General features: G+C 47.4%; 1 protein-coding gene across 3 annotated transcripts in view; it reads left to right on the forward strand.

Annotated features, from left to right (window-relative positions):
- LOC140421113 (ras and Rab interactor 2-like) overlaps positions 1–14,011 on the forward strand; it is a 195,618-nt gene that overhangs the window by 64,037 nt on the left and 117,570 nt on the right. For 2 of the 3 annotated variants that reach the window (XM_072505548.1, XM_072505522.1), the window contains exon 2: positions 5,560–5,621. The exons of the other annotated variant lie outside the window; for it this stretch is intronic. The gene's annotated coding sequence lies outside the window, so the exon portion shown is untranslated. The remainder of the gene's footprint in view (positions 1–5,559; positions 5,622–14,011) is intronic. 3 annotated transcript variants of the gene reach the window in all.

Below are 14,011 nucleotides of genomic sequence, written 5' to 3' on the forward strand. Positions count from 1 at the left end.
CTCATCAAACCAAAACCGAACAATCTCCTAATTAACATAGGAGACAGCCCAAAACAGATAGAGACCCCCACAAAGAACCCCCTCAATAGTGCAAATTAAAGTAATACAAAATAAAAAGCCCACATCAACCACCCCCATCAAAACACCGAGAAACCCAACAAAAACTGAATAACTTTTACTCCCCAATCTTCATCCAAACTTCAAAAACAGAAAAAAGGCAACAATCAAACCATATATATATCGTTCAAGAAAAGAGAAAGATACTGCCACTTAAGTCCGAAAAGTTCTCAGTTCTGTGCCAGACCCTTCTTCTTGGCCAAGTCCATCGCCTCTCCGGGCGACTCAAAATAGTGGTGCTGGTCCTCATGTGTGACCCAAAGGCGTGCGGGGTAGAGGAGCCCGAATTTCACCTTCTTCTTAACAGGATGCTGTCAGCAAAGATAATGGCAAGTGCTGTCACTTTACCAATGACCGCAACATCTGGGCCATCGTAAAAATGTTCTATCACAAAGTATTAAATATATATTTTAATTAAATCATTACTTGTGTTCTTTTTATGTCTGCTGGATACTGTTGCTCCTTGGTGATTGTGGTGTGATTTGGTAAATAACTTTTTTTTTTTTTAGGGAATTATCTACAATCCTTAATAGTAAAGGTTTACCAATCCTTCAGTACTTTTAACAGTGCTGTTAGAGTCTTAACTAGGAAAGTCAGTGAGCCATGACACAGTCAACTCCCACCAAACTGTTACCAGATTTCTTGGGATTTTATATGTACGAATCTTTAATTTGAAGTATTTTCATTGGATCACTATTTCTACTTTGTCTCTTTAATCCATGGTACATACACACTCAATTCACAGAAATGCATGTTCATCTTCATTGGCCATGCTAATTTTGACTAGTCCACAGAAACGGTGACATTCCATTGCACAACCACTTGGATTTGTGTCCAAATCCACACATCACTTAAATGTTTTATCTCCTGCCCAGCCTTTTCCTCCCTGTTTCTCCTCTGAGGGATTTTCTTTTTTATTAATATAAATTTAGAGTACCCAATTTTTTCCAATTAAGGGGCAATTTGGCATTGCTAATCCACCTACCCTGCACATCTTTGGGTTGTGGGGGTGAAACCCACGCAAACACGGGGAGAATGTGCAAACTCCACGTGGACAGTGACCCCGAGCCGGGATCGAACCTGGGACCTTCGCGCCGTGATGCAGCAGTGCTAACCACTGCGCTACTGTGCTGCCATCTCAGGGATTTTCTACTGAGGTATTGTTCTTTGGTGCAGGCGTCCTCTCTGGGTTTCTTCTGTCCCTCAATGGTTTCTTGCATTATTGTTCAACCAGGTCTCTGTGATGCCTGATATCATAGTCTTTCTTTTAACAAGGAGATCAATATCAGTCTTATTTAAATTCCATCTTTTTGTGCAATGTCCCATTCTACTTGTAGTGATATCATGGTTGTGTTGTAGTTCACTGACTGGCCACTAGGAGTCTCACTAGTATATAAGTGAATGTTAGTCAGCTGACCCCTCAGACTGGCTGGGGGAAGTAAAAGAGGGAGCTTGCATTTGCATACTTTTGCTGTTGTTCATCTGGGGCGGGATTCTCCGACCCCACGCCGGGTCGGAGAATTGCCGGGGGCTGGCGTGAATCCCGCCCCCGCCGTGTCCCGAAGTCTCCGCCACCCGAGATTCGGTGGGGGCGGGAATCGCGCCGTACCGGTCGGCGGGCCCACCCCCACCGATTCTCCGGAACGCAATGGGCCAAAGTCCCGCTGCTGGAATGCCTGTCCCGCCAGCGTGGATTAAACCACCTTTTGAACAGCGGGACAAGGCAGCGCGGGCAGGCTCCGGGGTCCTGCGGGGGGGGGGGGGGGGGGGTGGTGCCGTGGTGCGATCTGGCCCTGGGGGGTGCCCCCACGGTGGCCTGGACCTCGATCAGGGCCCACCGATCCGCGGGCGGGCCTGTGCCGTGGGGGCACTCTTTTTCTTCTGCCTTCGCCATGGTCTTCACTATGGCAGAGGCGGAAGAGACCCCCTCCCCTGCGCATGTGCGGGGATGACATCAGCAGCCGCTGACGCTCCCGTGCATGCGTCACCCGGCGAAGACCTTTCGGCCCCGGCTGGCGTGGCGCCAAAGGCCTTTCCCGCCAACCGGCGGAGCGCAAACCACTCCGGCGCGGGCCTAGCCCCTCAAGGTGAGTGCTTGGGCCCTAAAGGTGTGGAGACTTCCGCACCTTTGGGGCGGCCCGACGCCGGAGTGATTCCCGCCACTCCATTATGCCGGAACCCCCCCCTGCTGGGTTAGGGGAGAATCCCGCCCCTGTTGTCTCGTATATGGTTTACCCCATGTTAATGTTAATAAATCGTTTGTAACTTTCACTACAAGTGTTCTTGTAATAAATCACGGCATCCAACCAGAACATTAGACTGCTCTTTGTTCATTGAGGTGCCGATGTGGACCACGTCTTCAGGCCAATTTTCCTCCGTCCCGTCACATTTTCTGCATATTTCTTTGTGCTCTCTGGATCTCCTGTGACTACTCATCCCCTCCTGGGTAGTGTCTTTCTTACCCCCAATTGCACCACGTTGCTTCCCTGTTAATTCTGATTTTCATCCGCTGCGTCTCCATCTTTCTTCTCATTATCTGCAGCTGTATGCATATAGCACAAGTCCAGACATACAACTTTCCTGTAGTGGTTTATTTTGCGACCATTTTGGGTCACCTAACTCGCTTCCTCTGACCCAACATTTCACTCCTCCAGACGACGTGACTTCAAAGAAAATTGGTTGCATTGTAAAGAACTGCCAATTTGCTATTGCGTGACTGCAGATGGCCAATTTTAACCCCAGAGACTTAACAGAATTGAAGGTACAGTACAATTGAGAAAAAGAAAACTCAGCAAGAACACAATTATTTAACTTTCAGGCCTCTATTGAGCTATCGCACAACTGTTTGATTTTCTCTCCCAATGTGAGAGAAATTAAAAACAACCTGGCACTTCAAATGCCAACCTTGTCATGATATCCGTATTAACGTATCATGGTGCAATCACACACACACACTGATGGACAGGTAGTTGGACCAACCAATACACACACAACATCGCAGCCAATCACCAGTGGGACCACATTCACTATAAAACAGGGAACATCACAGTTCCCGCTCATTCTACCAGGAGGTAGCTCAGAGCTCACAGCGTGCCACTCAGACATACACCATGTGCTGAGTGCCTCACTAAGATAGTGTCAGGGCTGGGTCCACAGGTTAGCTAGTGAAGTACGAAACATAGCCAGAAGTTAATAGTTATTATTGTACAGAATAATAAAACAGAGTTGTACCATCTACAACCGCGTTGGTTCGTTTGTGTGTCGGAACACCCAACACGACAAACCTGATTACCGTGACCATCCCACAAGATTTTGTAATGCTTTAGGGATCTAGCATGCAGTGCGGGGGGGGGGGGGGAAGAGAGAGAGAGGAGGAGGAGGAATAGAGACTGTGGCCAATCAAATGGACATAATCACTACAATTATAGCATCAATCAAGACTACCAACAAGCAAGGCTGCAGCCCTTCAAGTGTTAGAGACACCACAAATAAACTTGAAAGACAGATAACACCTAGAATGATGGAGTCTTCATCATCTTTGCGGGGATCCTAGTAAAAGGTTGACGCATCCACTTTATGCCATAGTTGCTGTATCTAAGTATTTTGTGTAAAAGATGGAGGGTTTATCAGTTGGAACACATTGTCCAGCTGTCTCCTGTGTAGCCAGCTGCTGTTTTTCTTTTCCTTGAAAAGAAAAGGCAAATTCTCTGGAGTATAAATCTTGAAGTTGGATGTCTAACTTTTCTTCTCAATCTGAGCTGTGTTTGTTGAGAACGATAGTCAATGGACTCTGCACTTCAGGCAAATCTGGTTTTCCTTCAGTAGAACAGTGAAAGTAGCTCCTTAAAAAGAGTTTTCTGAGTATTTATTGGAATGCCCTTAAAAGTAATCTAAGCAACAAATTTGCATTTGTCCCAAAGGCATTAGCTAACTCATAAACTAGCTTAAAGAAGAGGCTAAAAGACCATGGCAGGGATTCTCTGTAGCGGGTCAGCCCTGCTACCTGGCTAGTCATAGAGGTTTACAGCATGAAAACAGGCCCTTCGGCCCAACTTGTCCATGCCGCCCAGTTTTTACCACTAAGCTAGTCCCAATTGCCCGTATTTGGCCCAAATCCCCCTATACACAACTTTCCCATATCACTGCCTAAATGCTTTTTAAAAGACAAAATTGCACCCGCCTCTACTACTGCCTTTTCCTAATTATTTTAAACCTCTGCCTTCTCATTCTTGATCCTTTCACAAGTGGGACCGGTTTCTCCCTATCTACAGTGTAGTGGGCAGCACGGTAGCATTGCGGATAGCACAATTGCTTCACAGCTCCAGGGTCCCAGGTTCGATTCCGGCTTGAGTCACTGTCTGTGCGGAGTCTGCACATCCTCCCCGTGTGTGCGTGGGTTTCCTCCGGGTGCTCCGGTTTCCTCCCACAGTCCAAAGATGTGCAGGTTAGGTGGATTGGCCATGATAAATTGCCCTTAGTGTCCAAAATTGCCCTTAGTGTTGGGTGGGGTTACTGGGTTATGGGGATAGGGTGGAGGTGTTGACCTTGGGTGGGGTGCTCTTTCCACGAGCCGGTGCAGACTCGATGGGCCGAATGGCCTCCTTCTGCACTGTAAATTCCATGATAATCCATGATGTCCAGAGCCCTCACGGGTTTGAATAGAAGTGTTTAAAATTAGGAATTAATTTGATAGGATGGATGTGGAAAAACTGTTTCCAGTTGTGGCTGAATCCAGTCCAAGGGTCATAAATGTAAGAAAGTCACAAACCGATCAACTATAGACATTAAGAGGAATTTCTTCACACACAACGCAGAACCTATTGGCACATGGAGTGGTTGCCTAAAGTTTGCAGTGGCACATTTACATGAAGGAGAATGGAACAGGGAGATATGGGGGAAGAGACGGTCAGAATTGGAGGAGGCTTGTGTGGAGTATAATTTCCAAAACTGCACTGTTACTGTGCTGTTGATTCTACATCATTCTATGTAACATCTCTCAGAATTATCAAAAGTACATTGAATGTTGCTATGAGGGCAAATATACCAGTCGTTATGTGCACAATTAAATCATATTGAGGATCCCAGAGTCCTTTGATGGAGTGGCCCCTTTTTTTGTACCACTTTTTGCAGAGAAAACTGCAGCTGAAAATGCTCCATGTTGTTCGGCAGCCATCGATTTTCCCGATGGCGGTGAAGCAACCGTTTTATAGTGTTGCCTCATTGAGGCAACAATAGTGTTGCCTCATTGCTGATAGTAAAAGTCCTGCCAACACAAACAGTGCAGTTTTGAAACTCACTGGGCATAAGCACTGAGGTCAGCCGTGGGAATTTCCATAGCATCAGTTTTGTCGGTGGGCATTCTGCTCATTGTATTCTCGGAAAAATTGAATCCGTGATTTTATTGGAAACTTTGCACTTGCCTACTTGTTTTTTCTCTTTCAGATGTTCCTTTTGCGTCCTGGTAACACCAGTTGGTATACTAATATGTAGCAGTATTTCTGATGGTGAGTCTTTGTGCAGCACTTCAATTCTTCTTTCTAAAGTCAAATTGAGTGTGGGCTAGCGTGGGTTAATGTGGACCATGCCGAGCTCTGGTCAGGTCAAAAGACGTGATCTGCACTTGAACGGAGTGAAATTCAAAACATTATTTCAGTGGGAAACTGGTGGATCTGTCAAATAGGCATTCTATTGAATAATGATTCAGTCAAAGACAGATGAGGGCCGGAATTCTCCGACCGTTGGGATTCTCTGTTCCCGCCAGCAGCAACCCCCGCTTGGCTTCAATGGGAAATCCTATTGATAAACGGCAGGGAGATAGAATCCCAGCGCCAGCGAACGTTGTGCCACTGAGAGACGCCTAGCAGGGGAATCAAAGAATCCTGCCCCAGATTTTTTGTCAGTAAATAATATTTTGTGATGGGTTATAAGACAAATTTGAGACAGGACAAGTGGTGGGCAGAGCATGATTTGGAGGAATAGGTGAATTTGGGCCTATGGTTCCCGAAGATTTCCACTGCTGGGGTTTTCCTTCTGTTCTGTCTGGGCCTGTAGACTAATTGGTCCAGAGTAATTTCCACGATTGGTCAACAACTCAATTATTGATATATCATTGGATTGGATTGGATTTGTTTATTGTCACGTGTACCAAGGTACAGTGTAAAGTATTGTTCTGCATACGGTTCCCCTGATCATTCCGTACATGAAAGAAAATACATAGGGCAAATGTAAAATACACAATGTAAATGCATAGCCACCGGCATCGGGTGAAGCATACAGGGGTGTAGTATTAATCAGATCAGTCCATAAGAGGGTCGTTTAGGAGTCTGGTAACAGCGGGGAAGAAGCTGTTTTTGAATCTGTTTGGGCGTGTTTTCAGACTTTTTTGTATCTCCTGCCTGATGGAAGAAGTTGGAAGAGGGAATAAGCTGGGTGGGAGGTGTCTTTGATTATGCTGCCCGCTTTCCCAAGGCAGCGGGAAGTGTAGACAGAGTCAATGGGTCGGAGGCGGGTTCATGGATGGTTAAAGGCAAATTAGATGAAGCTTGGCTATGATTAAGGAAATGGCTAAAGTTTATGAACTCAATGTGGGTCAGTACCGTTGGATTTTATTGCAGGTTCTATTCCTATCAGAAAGCGAAAAAGTTAAACCACAGTTTAGAACAATAGATTGCTCATGTTTTAAAGTAAGTTTTTTTTCGCAAGATGGGACAAGCTAGCTACGGTTGACTGGAAATAGAAACTGATGCACACAAATATAATACAATGGGGATTTAAAACAAAATAGTTTGTAGCACTATATTTCATTAAAACAAATTATTAGATTCAAGAGGCCATGAATAAATAAAAATAAAAGTCTAGCTGTTGATTAATCACAGTTAACTTTTGTACTTAAAAATTTTTAACACACCAATTGTGAAATTAGAGAAATAATCGTTGTTTCAAAACAAAAAGCTTGGATACTCAATCCTTTCCTCTTAATGAGTAGGCACCCCTGACAGAAAAGGATTATCAAAATTGTGGATGGTGATTAAAAATTGGCAGAGATATTTAATAAGGACAGTGCTTCAGATCAGATATGACCACAGGCAAACAGATCACAGAAGAGGTGAATCCTAAGTAGTTGAGAGGAATGAGAAATATTTGGCTAGATTTTCAGGGAGTCAGGAAGACTCTTGCGGACCTTTCAAAATGGTGGACAGGACCAGATTCCAAGATCCCTGACCCGATTCCCAGGGTTTTCCATTTTTCCCCCAAGGCCTCTTTAGGTTCATAAAATCATAGAATCACTGCAGTGCAGAAGGAGGCCATTAAGTCCATTGGGTCTGCATCGATCCTCTGAAAGAGCACCGTACCTAGGCCCACATCCCTACCCCAACCCCATAACCCCACCTAACCTGCACATATTTCGGACACTCGGGGGCAATTTTGCCAAGGCCAATCCACTTAACTTGCACATCTTTGGACTGTGGGAGGAAACCAGAGCACCCGGCGGAACCTCACGCAGACAGGGGAAGAATGTGCAAACTCCACACTGTCACCCAAGGCTGGAATTGAACCAGGGTCTCTGCTGCTGTGAGGCAGCAGTGCTAGTCACTGTACTGCCCATTGCAGGCTGGTTCAGTTTGTGAGCCTGCATGCACCCTGCATTCTCATACTGGCCAGCTCCATTGCAGGGATAGGTCAGCTCCTTTGCAGGGATAAGTATACCCTAGTCCCCTGCAATTGTCATGCAGTCGGGCAACAAAATGTTGTGCTTCATAGCACGTCACAGGTGTCATGAACCATAGTCTGCATGAGGGAACATTTTCAAAGGTAAGCTAAAAAGGTCCTCCTCATGCCCCCATGAAATGGCATACTTGTGGCAATCATCTGGACTTTTTAAGTATCAACGGAAGGAACTGCAAGCTCTTGAAACCTCTTTACCTTGTGTAAATAAACATTGCACAATTTTTTTTTTAAACAATATTTTTATTCTCCTTTTTCACATTTTCTCCCGAATTTACACCCACCAACAATAAACAATAATCAGCAACAGATATGTCAATCCCCATAACAGTAACAACAATCCCATCCTCCCACCAACCCCCAAACATCAGTCCACATGTTTACATAAACAAATGACAAAAAAGGAATCAGGGATTACCCATAGTCACCCTTCATATACACAACACCCCTCCCCCCAACCCCCCCACCCGTCCCCCCCAACTAATCTTCGATGTTATCCAGTTCTTGAAAGTGCATAATGAATAATGCCCATGACTTGTAGAATCCCTCTGTCCTTCCCCTCAGTTAACCTTGTCAAGGGTCACGTATTCCAACAGGTTCCCCCGTCACGCCAGGGCACAGGGTAGAGAGGCTGCTCTCCATCCCAGCAGGATCCGCCTTCGGGCGATCAACGAAGCGAAGGCTACGATATCTGCCTCCGTTCCTGCTTCCAACCCTGGCTGGTCCGACACCCGGAATATGGCCTCCCGGGGACCTGGGTCCAGTTTCACGTGCACCACCTTGGAAATTACCCTAAAAACCTCCTTCCAGTAATCCTCTAGCTTTGGACGGACAGGACCAAAACATATGAACGTGATTAGCGCCCCCCCCAAACCCTCACACACATCTTCTGCCCCTTCAAAGAATCGGCTCATCCTCGCCCTCGTGAGGTGTACTCTGTGTACCACCTTCAGCTGTATCAGCCCCAACCTCGCACATGAGGTGGAGGCATTTAATCTCCGGAGCACCTCACACCAGACCCCCTCCTTTATAACCTCTCCCAACTCTACCTCACACTTTGCTTTGATCCCTTCCAGTGGTGCCTTATCCTCTTCCAAAATAGCTCTGTACACCGCTGACACTACCCCCTTCTCCAGTCCCCTTGTCGTCAGCACCTCCTCCAGCAATGTGGAGGCCGGTTCCTCCGGGAAGATCTGTATCTCCTTCCTGGCAAAATCTCGAACCTGCATGTATCTAAACATTTCTTCCTGCTCCAGCCCATACTTCGCTTCCAGCTCCCTCAATCCTGCAAATCGACCCCTAAGAAACAAATCTTTTAGCATCATAATCCCCTTCTCTTCCCATTTTTGAAAACTTCCATCCCAGTTCCCTGGCTCAAATCTGTGGTTTCCCCGAATCGGCATTTCCCTTGACCCTGCCCCCAACCCGAAGTGTTGGCGAAACTGCCTCCAAATTCTCAATGAAGCTATTATTACCGGACTCTCTGAGTATTTCCCCGGGGCTATCTGGAGCGGCGCTGTTGCTCGTGCTTTCTGTCCCGACCCCCTGCACAAACTCTCCTCCATTCTGACCCACTGGGAATCAACCCCTCTGACCCAGCACCGCACCTTCTCCACATTCGCCGCCCAGTAGTAGTACATCAGGTTCGGGAGACCCAAACCCCCTGCCTGCCTTCCCCTCTGTAGCAGCACCTTTCTCACACTGGCCACCTTCCCTCCCATTATGAATGAGGTAATCCTTCCCTCAAACTCCCTGAAAAAAGCCTTTGGTAGGAAAATCGGTAAGCATTGAAAAATAAACAGAAATCACAGCAACACATTCATTTTAACCACCTATACCCGACCCGCCAGTGACAGAGGAAGGCCATCCCACCTTGCCAGATCGGCTTTCACTTTCCCCACCAAACTAGTGATGTTGTACCTGCAAAGACTCCCCCACTCCCGGGCATCCTATGCCCCCAGATACCTAAAGTGAGTCCCTGCCCTACGGAATGGCAGCCCCCCCACCCCTGCCCCCACGGCTGAGACACCACAAAATACTCACTCTTGTCCAGGTTCAACTTGTACCCCGAGAAAGACCCAAATACTCGCAGTGGCTCCAATATCCCTCCGATCGGCGCACTCGGTTCCGACACATACAGCAGCAAGTCGTCGGCATATAAGGCCACTCTATGCTCTATTCCCCCCACACTATTCCTTTCCATGCTCCCAAACTTCTTAATGCAACGGCCAACGGCTCAATCGCAAGTGCAAACAGCAGGGGGGACATAGGACATCCCTGCCTCGTCCCACGGTGGAGAGAAAAGTATCTCGAGCTGATGTTGTTTGTGCAGACACTCGCCTGCGGCTCCTTATATAATAACTTTACCCAGTTCACAAATCTTGGTCCAATCCCAAACCGCTCCAGAACTGCCATCACGTACCCCCATTCTACCCGGTCAAACGCCTTCTCGGCGTCCAATGCCACAACCACCTCTGTTTCCTTCCCTTCCGCCGGTGCCATAGCGACGTTCAAAACCCTCCTAATGTTCGAAAAAAGCTGCCTCCATCTCACGAACCCCGTCTGATCTTCACCTATCACCTTCGGGAGGCTCTCCTCCAGCCTACCCGCCAGTACCTTCGCCAATACTTTTGCGTCCACATTCAGAAGTGATATGGGCCTGTACGAACCACACTCTGTCGGATCCTGATCTTTTTTTAGCAACAGGGAAATCGATGCCTGCCCTTAGGTTTGTGGCAACACCCCCTTCCCTATCGGCTCTTCAAACATCCCCACCATCAGGGGTGCCAACTTATCCTTGAATTTTTTATAATATTCCACCGGAAACCCATCCGGCCCTGCCACCTTCCCCGACTGCATCCTCCCAAACACATCCTTTACCTCCTGCTCCACTATTGCTCCTTCTAATGTAGCCCTGTCCCCCTCCCCTAGCCTCGGGTACTCCAACTCATCTAGAAATTCCTGCATCTCACGGTCTCCCCCGGGTGGCTCTGACCTGTACAGCCTCTCATAAAACTCCTCAAAAACCTTGTTAATCAGCTCCGGAGCCACCACCAACTTCCCTGCCCTATCCCTCACCTGAAGAATTTCCCTTGCTGCTGCTGCCCTCCGGAGCTGACCTGCTAACATACCTGCCCTGCCTTATCTCCATGTTCATAAACACCCCTTGCTCATCTCAGTTGGCGCACCACCTTCCAGGTGGACAGGCGGTCGAAGCTCGCCTGCGGTTCCTTCCTCTTTTCCAGCTTCATTGGGTTCCCATCTTCTGCATAACTCCTATCTACCTCCAACATCTCATCTATTACCCTCTGCCGCTCCAACCTCTCCTCTTTGTCCACCCTGGCCTTAAACAAAATTACCTCCCCCTTCACCACCGCCTTTAGGGCCTCCCAGACAACTGCCTTCCACACCTCACCTGTACAGTTGAAACCTACATATTCCTTAATTACCTTTTCAATTTTCTCACAGAACACTTAGTTCCCCAAAAGCCCCACATCCAGTTTCCACCCCGGCCTCTGCGCTACCCCCTTCTCCAGCACCATATCCACCCAATGCGGAGCGTGATCTGACACTGCAATTGCCAAGTATCCCAGCCCCTTGACCCCAGCCAGCAAAGCCTTTCCTACCACAAAAAAGTCGATCTGCAAGTATACCTTATGGACTGCTGAGAAAAACGAGTACTCCCATTCCCTTGGGTGCAGGAACCTCCAAGGGTCCACCCCTCCCATTTCCACCATTAGCCCAGCCAGCGCCTCCCCCCCCCCCCCCCCCCCCCCCCCCGCGATAGGACCAGCCAGCACGGCCGTGATCTGTCCAACCTTGGCTCCTGCACCAAGTTCCAGTCACCCCCCCACAATCAGCTCGTGTGTGTCCAAGTCGGGAATAGCTCCAAACACCTCCTTCGCGGATCCCACATCGTCCCAATTGGGACTATATACACTTAATAGCGCCACTAATCTCCCCTCCAGTGCCCCTGTCACAATCACATATCTACCCCCCTGATCTGCCACCACCTTCTCCATCTGGAAGCGTACCCTTTTGCTGACCAACACCGCTACCCCTCGAGCCCTTCCATCAATCCAGAGTGAAACACTTGACTAACCCAGCCCTTTTTAAGTCTCACCTGGTCCTTCACCCTCAAGTGAGTCTCCTGCAGCATTGCCACATCGGCTTTCAAACTTTTAAGATGTGCAAGCACCTTGACCTCTTGACCGGACCTCCTAACCCTCTCACATTCCACGTGACTATCCTTACTGGGGGTCTCTCTCCCCCCCCCCCCTCCTCCCCCCCCCCCCTCCCACCCCCCCCCCCCCCCCCCTTCCCCCCCACACCTTTCTTATCCATCATCATCATACCACCTGGCCCTGCTCCATAAGCCTGACCCGCCCCTGTCTATAGTTAACATCGAACCCCTTCCCCTTCCCCCCTCCCAAGAACCCCCCCCCTACATTTCCCCCTGAAAAAACAAAACATTGCACAATTGACGGCATATCTTGACATGAGATTCCAGGGAGGATGCATAGTGGATATAACTTGGCACGGGAGCAAGAGAGGCCATGATGGGCCAACATACCTTGGCATAGGGAGCACGGAAGGCCATGGGGCTGGGTGAGAGGCATAAAATGGCACGGTTGGGACATGTTGATTATGTAGGGATGAGAACTACGGGGCTACTTGTTTCATTATGCTTGAGATGAAGTCCCACAGCACTGAGGTGGGCCTTTTAAACAGCCCGCTCTTGCACATGGTAATCCTTGTGACTCCCTGTGAGCTCCTTCCCAGGTCAGCTGGCCAAATGCAGCCCATCCACACAATGAAAATCTCGCTTTGTGGTCACTTTCTTCCGAGGCAGTGATTTGGATGTAGGTATTGTTACTTTACTATTTTCAGATGATATCGGTGCAGTTAATTCTTTCACAGATTAATAAAGATAGTGGCACATGGATACCATTTAATATGGGGATGGGTGGGCAAACTGACAATATCTGAAGGTGTAAAGTACTGTATTATGTTTTATGTTTATAAAAGCTGGCATCAATTTTGTACTCTTAAAAGATGTAGGTTTAATGTTGCAAAAGGGCTAATGGATTTGGGGGTACAGATTCATACAACTTAATGGTTAGCACGTTGTGCCAAGGCAATAAAAACCTGAGTGAATTCTAGGTTTAAAACTAGAATTACAGAAAAAAGGAGCCAATGTAAAACTTCTAAGACCATGTGTAGTATTAAGTTGCTCACTATAGCGGGTATATTGAGATTTAATTGGAGGTACAACACAGATTCTGCTGCCTGGTAGGAACAAATTCAAAAGAGACTTCAAAAAGACAGGCCTCGTGAGAGCAATGGAGATTATGGGTTATGTGGTGGAAGGGTCCTAAATTGTAGAAAGATGTAATAAGTGAATTGTTTCCAGACTTTAAGGAATCTAGAACAAGGGGACATCAATACAAGATTGAACATAAAAGATTTAGAGCAGAGAGCAAACAAATTTCTTTAATCACAGAGTTATGAGGATGTAGAATTCAATTTCCTGGTTAGTGGTTGAGACAGAAACTGTGCCAATAGAAAATAGGAGAGGAGTAGGCCATTCAGCCCTTCTAGTCGAGGTTAGATTGGATAGGTGGATGAAGGAAACCGGTTGAGGGATGTGGGACCATAGCGGATAGTTGGGATTAGCCTTATTTATTTATGTGGGTAGTAACTGCTGACTCCGGTCATTTGGTCCAACCAGCCTATCTCACTGTTGTAACAACAACTTATATTTATATGGCACTTTTAAGGTAACAAAATGTCCCAAGACACTTCACAGGAGCATTATAAAACAAAATATGACACAGAGCAACATAAGAAGATATCAGGCTAGTGAACTGGTATCACTAGTGGCGGCATGTGGCTCCTTGGTTAGCACTGCTGCCTCATGGCCCAAGGACCCGGGTTCGATCGTGGTCCCGGGTCACTGTCCATGTGGAGTTTGCGCATGCTCCCCATGTCTGCATAGGTCTCACCCTCACAACCTCCCCCAAAAATGTGCAGGGTAGGTGGATTGGCCACGTGAAATTGCCCCCTTAATTGGAAAAAATTGGGTTCTCTAAATTTATATGAAAAAACTGGTATCAGGAGGTAGATTTTAAGGAGTGTTACAAGGAGGAAACGAAGACAAAGAGATGTA

Source organism: Scyliorhinus torazame, chromosome 1, assembly GCF_047496885.1.
Source record: "Scyliorhinus torazame isolate Kashiwa2021f chromosome 1, sScyTor2.1, whole genome shotgun sequence".
Lineage (NCBI taxonomy): Eukaryota > Metazoa > Chordata > Chondrichthyes > Carcharhiniformes > Scyliorhinidae > Scyliorhinus > Scyliorhinus torazame.